We start from the raw sequence: 15,000 nt of genomic DNA on the forward strand, positions 1-15,000 counted from the left end.
AGTGGCTTGCGTCAGCTTGATAATGGCCTTTTGTGGTCCCTGGCGGAATGTGCTTCAATTCCTCGTGGTCTGTGGCGGGTCTCCTGAAGGCTATTAGACAACCCTGGTTACGCGCACACACACACACACTCACCCTCTCCTTTGCTCCTTATCTTGCCTTCGTTTACCCTTTACCCTTCCCTCCTGCCTCACTCACCACCCTCCCTCCCCTCCTGTCCTCCCTCATTCTTCACACCAACACCCCCCACTCTCCCTCCCTCCTTCTCTCTCTCCTCGCAGCATTTCCTTCCCCTCCCTCCCTCCTCGCCGACCTCCCACTTGTATTTAGCGAGGCATTCACATCTTCATTAGTCCCCCATCTCGCCCAACACGTCCTGATTTTTCCCCTAGGACAGACTAATTGACAGGAGGGAGGCTTGTCTTTCTTCACCCTGCGAGAAGAAAACGACGTAAAAATAGCAGCGGCCCAGAGAGAAAGAAAACGAGTACCTACTTACACCAGTCGCGCACTTCATCTCCCGGGATATTATAAGTGGCGTGGTGCGTGACTGTGTCCTTGTCCGTCATGGTGCTGCAAAGAAAACGGAAAGAAAAAACCGTGCCAGTCAGCGAGTCCCAGATTGGCTGAGGAGTGTGAGAGACTCAGTGTGAGAGCCCCGGTGACTAATGGAGGCGAGACTGTGATTGGTGGAGGCTCGGCGGCAATTTACAGTCGCGCAACGAGCCAATTAGAGCGTTCGTGCAGGTGTCAGGATGGCCATAAGTGTCCTCTGTTTTGACTCATGAGCGAGGGCAGCGGCAGGGTGCAGGGGTGAGGCAGGGGGTGCGGCAGGGGTGAAGCAGGGGTATGAAGGCCACTGCTTGTTTGTGTGCACGTCCATCTCTGTTTGTGTGCGTGTGCGTATACATTAGTTTCCCATTGGTGAAGGCTCAGACGTGTGGTTGAAGGCTTCCAGAATGTTTAGTACCTTTATGGAGACGCTATCTGGCCCGCTGTGATGGACGGGTGGTAATGTTCCTGGCGACGAGAATGTTAAGGTTCGAATAAAAATCAAATAAACAAGTTAGATAAAGAAAATGTTTTGGGCGACGCCATTTTACTTCGTTGATGCTCTTCTTTTTTTTTTTTTCCTTACTTTTTCTGTCTTTTTTTCTTGCAGTGGGGAGGAGGCCACGCAAGGAGATAGAAAATTAAGAAAACAACTCAATTCTCGTTGCTAAATAAAGTTAATTAATCAGTCAACTAACATGGCTCCTCTTGCAGTCTTTTGCTCCTCTATTATATATATTTTTTTTCTTTTTAAGGCGGAATTGAGTGAACTTTTAAAACCCCTCAATTATCGCTCCCAAAGTAAAATTAGTCAATCAACGAATTTTCTTTTCACTCGGTTTTCTTACCAATATATTCTCTTTGTTTTTGTTTTTTTTTTGGGGGGGTGGAATAGGAACTGAGTAAACTTTTCATTTTTTTTTCTTATCTTTACCAGAAAAAAATGAAAAAACTTCTCAATTATCGTCCCAAAAATCAAATTAATGAGTCAACTTCTCTTTCTACTTTCTTACTTCATTTTTTGGAACGCCATTCGAGCAAGTTTTATTTATTTATTTATTTATTACCCTTTTCTGCCACACTCGATCTCCCAAAATAGAATGAATGAATCAGTCAACTTTCCATTCGCTTCTCTTACTCTTATTTCCTTTCTAAAAACTTCAATTGAACGAATTTAACTATTCTTCTTTTACCTATTACTTTTTTATTGCCATAGTCCATCTGCCAAATACGTAAAAGAAAACTAGAATAAAGAAACAGCAGACCATCTTCAACACCTGAGCACCTTCCTTCACCTGAACACCTTCCTTCACCCCACCTGCTAATTACTGATGCCATTAAGATCTTCAATTATTGCGATCCCAAATGCTTCAATATATCTCTCATTACAACGCCTTAATAAGCAGTCCGGACAACAGCTTGATTGTAACACCGTCCCCCCCTCTCTCTCTCCCCCCCCCCGCAAAACTCTTCCTGGGCCGGATACAATAAAGAAGTTATAATTGAGTGTGGCATGAAATTATAAACAACAGATCAAAAGCCGTAAATTTTCGCTCTTTTTTTTTTAATACGTATCTTTTCTTTATCACCAGACGTTAATTTGATCTTTCTGTTTTTTTCTTTCTTTTCTTTCTTTTTCTTTTCTTTCATTTTCTCCATCCACGAACTTTAAATATCGGTCGCTTTTATCTGTAAACACCCACACACACACACACACACACACACACACACACACACACACACACACACACACACACACACACACACACACACACACACACACACACACATTCACACACAGGATATAAACAGGATAAAGATAAAAATAAAAACGGATAGGAAAGAAGGGATAACACACACACACACACACACACACACACACACACACACACACACACACACACACACACACACACACACACACACACACACACACACGAAAACAAAAGCAAGACAGAAAACTAAGAAGAATAAAATATAAATATAAAATGATAACTAGACAAGAAAGAAAAAAAAAACGAACAAGGAACAGAAAAAAAAGACGAACAGAAAAAAGATGAAAGAAAGCAAAGATAAATATAATAAAGAGAATAACAAAATAATGCTAAAAGAAACAAAGGAATAAAAACAAAGGACATGGAAGCGAGGAATAGAAGGTAAATGGGGAGAAAGAGCGAGGCGATGGTAAATGGGGAAGGGGGGGAGAAGGGAGGGGCGCTTATCGGAATGGGATGATATACAGATGAAGGGTTAAAAGGGCAAGGAAGGGGAAGGGAGGAAATGTGAGGTCGGGAAGGTGAAGGAAGAACGTTGAGGGGAGAGGGGAGAGGGGTGTGGGGAATAGGGAGAGGGATGAGGGTGAAGTGAAGGGTGAGGAGTGAGTGAGAGGTGTGGAACAAGAGTGAGAGATGAGGTGTGAGAGGTGATGGGAAGGGGAAAGGTGCAAGAGAAGAGGAGTAAGGGTGAGTGAGGGGAGAAAGTTGTGGGGAGAGGGTGAGGTTGTAATGAGGAGTGAGAGAAGTGTAAGGGATGTGAAATGAGGGTGAGATATAGGAGGGGTGAGGGGAGAGGGGTGAGGGGAGAGGGGTGAGGGGAGAGGAGCGAGGGAAAAAGTGAGGGGGTGAGGGGGTGATGATGGATTCTTTGGGCTTGTAGTCTCCCCTTAAAAGAGAAAATAGAAGAAAATGAAAGACTGAGATTGTTATTAGTGAGAAAATGCAAGAAAAATAAATAAAAAATAACAAAACAAAAATAAAGTGACTATTATTATTATTATTATTATTATTATTATTATTATTATTATCATTATTATTCTGGAAAACTTCAAAAAAGACTCCCTTGAAATACTTCTAGCGCCCCACCTTCAACTTACCATAAATTATCATAGCAAGCAACGAGACACACACACACACACACACACACACACACACACACACACACACACACACACACACACACACACACACACACACACACACACACACACACACACTTTTTATAGTAAGATTTCCGTTATCTGTTTTACCTCTCCTCCTCCTCCTCCTCCTCCTCCTCTACCCGCAGGTGTAGGGCGGACGTTGGACTGTAGGTGGAGGAAGACGAAGCAGAAGTGAAGGAGAAGGAGGAGGAGAAGGAGGAGGAGGTGCGGGGCCGTCCATCACCGCCCTCCTCCGCCCATTTCTTCCTCTCTTTTATTTTTCCCTTTGCCTCTTTTCGGTGTTTTTATTATATGTGGCGAGAGCGGCGAGCGATCCATCACGCGGTAACAAGCAAGCACCAGGTCCCCCAGATGTTTAGGCGCGGGGGGAGGGGCGGGGGAGGCAGGGGTGAAGGGCTAGGGAGAAGGGAAGGGGAAAGGGAGGAACTGCGAGGAGCGGGGAAGGTCACGAAACACTGAGGTAAATAGAAAAAAAGTGAGTGAAGGGTAGGAGAAGAGGTGTGAAGAGAGAGAGAGAGAGAGAGAGAGAGAGAGAGAGAGAGAGAGAGAGAGAGAGAGAGAGAGAGAGAGAGAGAGCGGAGAGGGAAGGCTTGAAGGAGAGGTGGAGGTGTGAGAGGAGGCGGAGGAAGGAGATGGAGGAGAGGGCTGAAGGAGCAGCTAACTTCTTCACCTGTTGTGCACACCTGTTGATGAGCAGCACCTTCAGGTAGACACAAAACATGATTAACTTCACTGTGCAAACCAATATCTCATCACTTCCACCAAAGCATCGCCAGCCATGTCTTCAAAGCTGACAACATGACTAATATTTTTCAATCTTTCACTCCCTCCTCCTCCTCCCTTCCTCATTCCTCCCTTCACCCTCATCATATGAAGACGTTAGTTGGCTCCGTATGTGTGTGTGAGTGTGCGTGTATGCTAGAGGAGGAGAGAGGGAGTTGGAGGTGAGTTGAGGAGAGGCGAGGGGGGTGGGACGCGGGAAAGAGGAAGGGAGATAACGCCTATCCACTAACTCATTGATAACGTCAGCTGATACCATGCGCGGCACCATCAGGAGGAGGAGGAGGAGGAGGAGGAGGAGGAGGAGGAGTGGAAAAAAAATGTTAAGTTTATGCTACAAACTGAGGAAGATGGTAATACTGACGATGATAATGAGGAGGAGGAGATGAGGGAAGTGGAGAGAAGAGGAGAGAGAGAGAGAGAGAGAGAGAGAGAGAGAGAGAGAGAGAGAGAGAGAGAGAGAGAGAGAGAGAGAGAGAGAGAGAGAGAGACACACACACACACACACACACACACACACACACACACACACACACACACACACACACACACACACACACACACACACACACACACACACGTACAGAAATTTATGCACGTACACCCGCACACGCACACCGGTCACAAGCACACCAACACGCACACAGCCGCACGGGTAAAGCATTCATTACATGGGATTTCTATTCATACTACGGCGGCCACATGTTCGGCGGCGGTGGCGGTGGTGGTGGTGGTGGTGGTGGTGGTGGTGGTGGTGGTGGTAGTGGTGATGTTTAAAATGCTTCATGGAGATGAGAGAGAGAGAGAGAGAGAGAGAGAGAGAGAGAGAGAGAGAGAGAGAGAGAGAGAGAGAGAGAGAGAGAGAGAGAGAGAGAGATACCTACTGTCAATGAATTAAAGTCACCTATAACTCTCTCTCTCTCTCTCTCTCTCTCTCTCTCTCTCTCTCTCTCTCTCTCTCTCTCTCTCTCTCTCTCTCTCTCTCATTATATTGAAAGTCACTCTGTATACAATCTTTTTCCCACGTCTTTATATTCCAATGGGAGAGGAAAGGAGGAGAGAGGAAACGAAATGGAGGGGATGAAAGGGAATGAAGGATGAGGAAAGGATGTAGAGGATGAAGGGAGGGAGAGAAGAGGGAAGTGCAGAAAGAAATGATAACAAAAACAAAAGCATAATAATCAAGGGAAGTAAGAAAGAGAAAGGGAACAAGTAATGATGAGAGGAAGAGAAGATGGAAGTGTAAAAGAGAGGAAAGTGATAAGGAAAGATTGTAAGAGGAAAGGAAAGGAAAAAGAGGAAAAATAATAGGGAAGAAGAAAATAGATAATGTTTTTATAGATTAGGAGATAACTAACGAACGTGAAAAGGAAAAGAAAAAGAAAAAGAGGAAAGAAAATAATATAAGTGAAGGAACGAAAAGAGTAAACCAGGAAGAAAGATAAAAAGAGAACATGTAATTAAAGAAAAAGAAAAGAATAAGGAAGTGAGTAAAGCAAAGGAATAGAAGAAACAGAATAAGTCAGAGATATATATATAAGATGAATGAGGAAGACAAAGATGATGAAACAAAAGAAGACGAGAGACAGTAAGAGGACAGAAGGAGAGTAGGAAAAAGAAAAAAAAATGGAAATGAGATGGAAGGAAAAGAAGAGACAGTGAGATAGACAGAGAAGAGTAGGAAAGAAAAGAGAGTAAGAGAAAGAAAGAATGGAGATGAGAGAGAAGGAAAAAAAAAACAGACAGTGAGTGAATGAGAAGAAGAGAGAAAAGAGTGAACCGGAGAGGAGAGTAAGAAGCTGGGAGGGAAGGAAAAAGAAGAGAGACTGAGTGAGATAAAAGAGGAAGAGGGAGAGAAAAGAGAGTGAGGCAGTCACTTGTAACTAAGATTTACGGTCCCAGCTATTTCCTCAGAGCCACTTGAATGCGAAGGTCACAGGGGAGGGAGGTGACCTTCTCTCGGAGGGTCACGCCCTGGACTTATGCAAACTTGTACCCTGTGGCTCCTTTGACTCCCTTGGCTCCTTTGTGACGCCCTTCCCTATCTCCTCACCCTCGCTGACACAAAAACCATAGGTACACTGCTTGCTAATGACGTAAAATCACTTGTAATCAGCGACCCTTTAAAAAAATTCGTCCCTTAATTGAGAGGAAAAACTTCAGGATTTTCAACTGTTACCTGGAGACCCGCGGACTCCTCCCTCTGCTACCTGCTGATCCCTACAGTGTCCTTACCGATAAGCAGTAACTTTAGAAACTGCCCCTAATGACTGTCAACTCGGAACACATCAAATGAGACGCAAATTGAGTTATCCACGGAAGCACTGCACACGTAACTTTTTTTTTTAATGCAAGAGGGGCACTGACACTGGCCAAGGGTGACGAAACGAGTGTAAATAAAAAAGGCCCATTAAGAGTGCCAGTCCCAAACGAAAGGTCAAAAAGATTGTTCAAAAGTATAGGATAACTTTGCATACGTGTGAGAGATAAGGCAGCGAGATTTCAAAATGAGACTTCCTTACACTGACCAAGAGTAACAAAGCATGTGAAGATAAAAAGAAAAAAAAAGGCCCAGTCAGAGTGCCAGTGTCCCTCCTACATTAAAAAAAAAAAAATCCTACATAAAAAAAAAAAAAAAGTCCCGAAAAAAGAAAGGTTAAAAGGATTGCTAAAAAGTGGAGGATAATTTTGCATCCATGTCTGGGAGATAAGGCAGCGAGACTTCAAAATGAGCCTTAGTAACTTCTACTAATTCCTAGGCCACTTATTCTACATTGCCATAAGATAACAATTCTATAAGGAACTGTTAAACACATACATAGTCCTTGTTAAATGTGCTAAATATCAAACAACACATTAAAAAAAAGGTTACCTGTGCCCTAAATCGAGAAATCATGTCTGCCCTTCTTATCTCTTACAAATTCAAATGATAAAAAAAAAGTTTGCTTAATTTTATTCTATTTATTTTTTCTACACTATCATAATGGATGCAGAGAACTATTAATGCAACCTACAATACCTTTCATATCCAGGAAACTCAAATAGAAATACAAATTATACAGATTATCAAACGTTTCCAGACTCCTCGCTTGCTTCTTATCCCACACTGTCATAAAAAGTGAAAAAAAAAAAAAGAAAACGAAAGAAAGAATGAACACCATTAATACAACATACAATGCCCACTTTTTCTCTTGTCCAGGAAACTCAAACAAAAATATAAAAGGCACACACACACACACACACACACGCACGCACACACACACACACACACACACACACACACACACACACACACACACACACACACACACACACACACACACACACACACACACACACACACACACACACACACACACACACACATTAAAACATCATATACTGTCATAGATAAAAGAATTATTAAAACAACCCACAACGCTTTTTTTTGCGAGATTAATAAACTCAAACCAAAATTAAAAAAAAATAAAAAAAGATACAAAAAATATATATATATTCCTCACTCTTCCAGAAATCGTTCCCTTTTCCACAGAGGCCTTGAGAAAACATGGCAGACATTCAAAACAGACACTATCAATACAACACCTCCTTTTATACCCAGTAAAATCGAACAAAAATACAAATGATAAACAAGAAATATTCCTCACTCCCTGATTGTTCCCTTTCCAACAGAGACCTTGAGACAAAAAAAAAAAAAAGAAGAAGCAAAATACACACTATTAATGCAACACCTCTTTCAATATCCAGTAAAACCGAACAAAAATACAATGATACCAAAAAAAAAAAAAAAAAATTCTTCACTCCCTAATAGTTCCCTTTCCAACAGAGACCTTGAGAGAGTTGGTCCCGAGCACACCGAGGTTTGGATAGAGAACCCTGCCCTGCATTCCTCCTCCAATTACTACAGCACAGATCAATCGTCCCCTCGTTACAGAAAGTCCACCATCGAAGCCACGAAACTGCGAGGAACAAGAAAAGAAAAAGCAGAGGAGATGGGGTGAGGGAAAAAAAGAAGATAGAGCACACACACACACAAACAAACAGTCGGTCTTCCCTGTCGCTGATAAAGATGCAATGAGACTTAATCGTCCTTAATTGATGCTGTTTGACGTGTTGAATAAGCTCTACTTTCCTTAGGGGCGTACAGGTGTGACGGCTGCCTAATTAACCTGTTTATTTAACCTTAATTCGAGTCCCGAAGCTATAGTATCTCTCTCTCTCTCTCTCTCTCTCTCTCTCTCTCTCTCTCTCTCTCTCTCTCTCTCTCTCTCTCTCTCTCTCTCTCTCTCTCTCTCTCAAGTTTATTACTCTTTCAATGTTGCAACAGCCAGATAAGCAAGACCCGCCCGCTTTCCCTCCATCTCTCTCTCTCTCTCTCTCTCTCTCTCTCTCTCTCTCTCTCTCTCTCTCTCTCTCTCTCTCTCTCTCTGGAAGGTGTTCAGGATCGGGTGAGCGGCTCCATCCACCCCCACTAATACTGCTTATCTCTGCTTGTTCCGATGATGGTATTGTGTCCGGATGGAGGAGACAGGAGGGAGGAGGGAGGTGGATAGGAAAGGGGTGGAAGGGGAGGCAGGTGGGTGGAGAGAGAAAACATGGGGAAGGGATGTGATGGGAGGAAGAAGGGAGGGAGAGAAGGGGAGTATATAAGGGTTGGCTTTGTTTGTTAATAGTGCTTGTGTGGGAGAGAAGGAAGAGGGAGAAGGAGAGAGAGAAGTAAGAAGAGACGACATGGATCTTGATTGCTGAGAGAGAGAGAGAGAGAGAGAGAGAGAGAGAGAGAGAGAGAGAGAGAGAGAGAGAGAGAGAGAGAGAGAGAGAGAGAGTATATACAAACCAAAGAGACAAACACAGACACACAAACAGACAGACAACATCCCTGTGGCTGGCCCTTACAATGAGTACATCTTCCATTTCACTCTCCCTTCCTTTATCGAACCTTCCTCCTTCCCTACCTTTCCTCCCTCTCTTCCTCCGCCCCTGTAGATGAGCTGGCGGCAGTTTTCCTCACAACATCCTGCTGTGAAGACAATTAAACTATAAAAGAGAGGAGAAAAAAGACTAAATGCACAAGGGGCGTCTCTCTCTCTCTCTCTCTCTCTCTCTCTTTTGCAAGCACAGAGAAAAATGACCTAATGAGTGAGAGGCAAAAATGAGTAAATGAACAGGTGAGTAAAAGGTGAACGTAATGGGTCATTAATGATCACCTTCCTCGGCTAACAAAGGAAGCTGACGCACTCACGAAGGAGGGAGGAGAGAAGGAGAGGTGGAAGGGTGGAGGAAAGGAGATAGCAAGGGACGGAACGAAAAAAAAAAAAAGTTATAAGGTGATAAGCGAAGTAAATAGTAGAGAGGATACTCGTCTGTGCGTACACACACACACACACACACACACACACACACACACACACACACACACACACACACACACACACACACACACACACACACATTTTTTACATTCAATAATTGTTAGGTAAATATTAACCACCATTACGTTCTCTGTGTGTGTGTGCGTGTGTGTGTGTGTGTGTGTGTGTGTGTGTGTGTGTGTGTGTGTGTGTGTGTGTGTGTGTGTGTACAATTTTCCGCTGCCTCGCTATTAAAGCAGATAATAAAAGTTCGCAAAATGTCGTGTCATTTTCTACTTATTCCAATGACAGCAATTTGGAAACACTGCCTCCATAACTACCCACCATTAGCGAGATTAACAAACACTGGTAACCATTATCACTATTGCTGGAAGAGAAGGAAAATGGACGAACGGACAGCCACACGGTCAGACGGACAGAGAGGAAAACAGCCAGACGGTCAGATAGGCAGACAGACAGACAGCCAGACGTTCACACAGGTAGATAGACAGACAGCCAGACGGTCACACAGGTAGAGAGATAGAGGCAGCCAGGCAGGCAGACAGACAGACAGACAGACAGACAGCTAAACAGTCAGCCAGAGAGACAGACAAACAGATGGTCAGACAGACAGACAGACAGACAGACAGACAGCCAGACGGTCACGCAGGAAGACAAACAGACAGCTAAACGGCCAACCAGAGAGAGAGACAGACAAACAGACGGTCAGACAGTCAGACAGGTAGCCAGACGGTCAGACAAACAGATAGACAGACAGACAGCCTAACAGTCAGACAGGCAGAGGCAGAAAGACACAAAAGAGCAACAATTAGAGAGAAAGAGAGGGCGCTATCAAGGCTGTGATTCCTCTCTTTATCTCATTTATCTCTCTTTAATCTCTCTTTGTTTATCGCGCTGCAAAAATTCACGCTTCAATAATCCGAAATTACAGCTTCGACTCTCTCTCTCTCTCTCTCTCTCTCTCTCTCTCTCTCTCTCTCTCTCTCTCTCTCTCTCTCTCTCTCTCTCTCTCTCTCTCTCTCTTATATTTTATCCATCATCTTTCGTTTTCTCTTCTTTGTGTTTCTCGTCCTCTCTCTCTCTCTCTCTCTCTCTCTCTCTCTCTCTCTCTCTCTCTCTCTCTCTCTCTCTCTCTCTCTCTCTCTCTCTCTCAGGGATCTTAGGGTCAGTCTCCACCCACACATTCCTTCCCAATTACTGTTCACCTCTGACCGCTCTTCTCACTCCTCCCTCCTTCACTCCCTCCTTCCTTCCTTCCCTCCATCACTCTTTCTCCCCGTGTCCTTCCCTCCCTCCTGACCGCTGGCCCGCTTTTCTTCACTTTTTTTTTTTACCTTAATTCCACTTACATCACACTATTATTCACTTCACCCCATTCACTTTTATTGTTTGTCTATTCCCCGTTTCGTAAAATCATTCTCTCTTCATTTATTTATTCATTGAACTCTTTAACTTTCATCTCTTTTTCATATCCTTTTCTTTTTTTGTCTCTGTTTTTCTTCCCTTTTATTGGTCTCCTCCCTCCCTCCCTCCTTCCCTCTTTCGGTCTCTCCTTCCCTCTTTCCTCCTTCCCTCCATTTATCCCTTGAGAAACGCCCTTTGCCAATGGAGGAACAATAAGTGTCGTAAATATTGTAGAAGTGTTGGTAATTGTGCTAAAGGTGTGTGTGTGTGTGTGTGTGTGTGTGTGTGTGTGTGTGTGTGTGTGTGTGTGTGTGTGTGTGTGTGTGTGTGTGTGTGAGAGAGAGAGAGAGAGAGAGAGAGAGAGAGAGAGAGAGAGAGAGAGAGAGAGAGAGAGAGAGAGAGAGAGAGAGAGAGAGAGAGAGAGAGATACACACACGAATACATAAAGAAAAGTAGAAAACGAAAGCAAATCAACAACAACAAAAACAACGACAACAACAACAAATCACACATACACACACACACACACACACACACACACACACACACACACACACACACACACACAGGAAGCGAGCCACACCACCACCCTGCTCCCGAATCAGCCATTAACCATTACTTGAGGTGGTAAATGTATGGTAATGGGCGGGACAATCTCCCATATATGACTCCATTAACTCACTCCTCTATAATCATTTCCTCCTGACGACTTCCTCCTCCTCCTCCTCCTCCTCCTCCTCCTCCTCCTCCTCCTCCTCCTCCTCCCCCTTCTTATCTTTTTTTCTTGTAATATTTTCCTTTTCTTCTCTCGAAATCATTACTCTTTTCATCCCATTTTCTTTTCCTCCATTTTTCTCCTATAACTATCATATCCTTATTTTTTTTTCTCCATTTACTCAAATCTCTTCTAGTTTTTTCTCCTTTCCTCCTCCTCCTCCTCCTCCTCCTCCTCCTCCTTCCCTTCGCCACATAAACACAATAAAATCAGAGGCGCCAACCAGACATACATACATACATACATACATACATACATACATACATACATACATTACGTACATGGACCAATAAGTGGCAGATGACACGATACAAATTAATTAACGGGGGAGAGAAAAAATGAATAGAAAAAAAAGGAAGATAAAAACGACTCCAAAAGAAACAGAGAGAGAGAGAGAGAGAGAGAGAGAGAGAGAGAGAGAGAGAGAGAGAGAGAGAGAGAGAGAGAGAGAGAAGATATAAACAGGAGCTTTTATCTTAGACATCCATGTAAGTTTAACCCTAACGCTTTTTATTTGCCCTGGCGATAGGATACGTGTCCTTCCTTTATTGTTATCAGCGCCACCAGACCAGCGGGGCCATTCCAGATATGCGGGAATAACAAATGGAACCAAATGATAAAGAAAAGTAAACCAAATTAGACAAACGGATTTCTATGGAAGCTTACGAGACAGAGAGAGAGAGACGAGAGACTAAAGCTGCACTGATTGAAACGAGACACCAGGTAGACAAAAATTAACACTCAGGTAAGCTAAAAAAGAACTAACATATCAAGAGGAGACTAAAGAAAACAAAACGACAGGTAACACAGGTAAGCTAAGAGGAAAACTTAGAAAACTGACACAAGACCACAAGAAGTAAGAGGAATTCAAGAGACCTGGACTTATTATGAGACAAATACAGGTAAACAAAGCAAAAAGAATGTTGAGAGAGGACTAACTGAGGTAACGACAGGTGATCTAAGAGGAGAATTAGGACGCCAAGGAGAGGTAAGAGTAAATAAGAGGAGCACAGGTGACAAAGGTTACAAGAGTAGAATTTTAACACAAAGAGGAAGTCAGAACAAGCTACAAGAGATGGCACAGGTAAATTAAGAGTATAATTTCAACACAAAGAGTAAGTAAGAGGAACTAAGAGAAAACAAAACGACAAAGGTGAAATAAAAATATCAGAAAAGTCAAGAGGAAGAGACGACACAGGTGAATCAAGAGGAAATGAGAGGAATCAAGAGGATCACATTTAAGCTAAGGCGATAATCTTAACACCAAAAGGAGATCAGAGGAGCAGAGGAGCACAGGTGACACGGGTGAGCTGAGAGGAGCCGTGGGTGATCAAAGTAGAGCCAGACTGATCCAAAAGGAGCCGGGAAGGAGCCAAGGGTGTATGCCGATAAGCTGGCTCCTCTCACCTCAGACTACAAGCCTCCCCTCCCCCTTCCCCCCCGCTCCTTCACCTTGTTCCTGCCTCAACACGGGATCAAGTTACACCGTGGAGGAGGAGGAGGAGGAGGAGGAGGAGGAGGAGGAGGAGGAGGAGGAGGAGGAGGAGGAGGAGGAGGAGGAGGAGGAGGAGGAGGAGGAGGAGGAAGAGGAGGGAGGTATTATAAGGAGGCAAGACACTGGAAGAAAAATCAGTAAGAATGGAAGAGATAGGAATGAAGAATACGTGAGAGAGAGAGAGAGAGAGAGAGAGAGAGAGAGAGAGAGAGAGAGAGAGAGAGAGAGAGAGAGAGAGAGAGAGAGAGAGAGAGAGAGAGAGAGAGAGAGAGAGAGAGAGAGAGAGTCCTCACGCGGTATCCACATTTATCTCGTGAAGAACCAAAGACTCCACACCGACGCATGTAGGAATCCACTGACAAGAGTCCTTCCATCCTTCCCTCCCTCCCTCCTTCCCCCCTCCTTCCCTCCTTCCCTCCTTCCCTCCACTGCCGTTCCTCTTCCCTTTCTCCTGACCCCTTCACCTTCCCTCTTCTCTCCTAAGGGTTAGAAACATGAAAATTCTCCTTCTTCTTCCTTTCCTCCATCTCCCTTTCCTTCTCCTTCACTTCTCCTCTTGTGTTTCTCCATTTTCTTCCCGCTTAATCTTTTTTCCTTCGGTATCATTCATCATTATATATTTGACATGGTTCTCATAATCTCTCTCTCTCTCTCTCTCTCTCTCTCTCTCTCTCTCTCTCTCTCTCTCTCTCTCTCTCTCTCTCTCTCTCTCTCTCTCTCTCTCTCTCTCTCTCTCTCTCTCTCTCTCTGAATGTGTGTGTGTGTGTGTGTGTGTGTGTGTGTGTGTGTGTGTGTGTGTGTGTACAGGTCTCTCTCTCTCTCTCTCTCTCTCTCTCTCTCTCTCTCTCTCTCTCTCTCTCTCTCTCTTTCTGGAACCCATCCCGGATAAGAAATTTTCCTAGTCACTTCCAACACCTAAGTTCGCTAAAAAGTTGCCGGGAGATGGACACACGGGCCGCGCCACCAATCCCTCGCAGCACCGCCTCGCCTAATCAATACCGGGGTGTATGAGACTGTGGTAAATGACCCGGAGTGAGTGACGAGATGCAATGGCGAGGAAGAGCGACGGGGGAGCGCGGGGAGAAAGTCAAGGAGAGAGTGAAGTGAGGCTGGAGTGACTTGTGGTGAAGGGAGGATGGTTCTGGGAAACGTAATGCATTGAAAGGTAAGTAAATGGCTGTAAATAAATGAATGTGAATGGGTAATGATGCTGGTTCCGGGAAATATTTAAATGCACTGAAAATTAAGTCAATAACTGAACATATGTGAGTGTGATTGAGTGAGTGACTGAACGTTCTGATGTAGATGGAAGTTGCTACATTGAAAATTAAGTCAACAATTAAACATACGTGTGTGTAAATGGATGAGCGACTTTTGGTGAAGGTTCTGATGTGGATGGAATTTGCTACATCAGGGGAAGTTAATAATGCACTGGAAATAAAAGCTAAATTTGAATACCTTCTGGACTCTCCAATAATTGTCTTTCTGGAAGCGATACACTAATTGGGTTATTTTTTATTTATTTTTCCATCTCTCATTTCGGCCAGACTTATTAACATGTGCAAAATAAGGGTGAATTATTATTAAGATCGTGAGGTTAGAGTGAAAAAGGGTAAGGAAGAGAGCGTGAGTGGAGGAGGACGCTGCATCTGAGGGACACACGCTGCCTTGGGAACGCAGCAACTT

The sequence above is a fragment of the Scylla paramamosain genome, chromosome 28 (assembly GCF_035594125.1).
Source record: "Scylla paramamosain isolate STU-SP2022 chromosome 28, ASM3559412v1, whole genome shotgun sequence".
Lineage (NCBI taxonomy): Eukaryota > Metazoa > Arthropoda > Malacostraca > Decapoda > Portunidae > Scylla > Scylla paramamosain.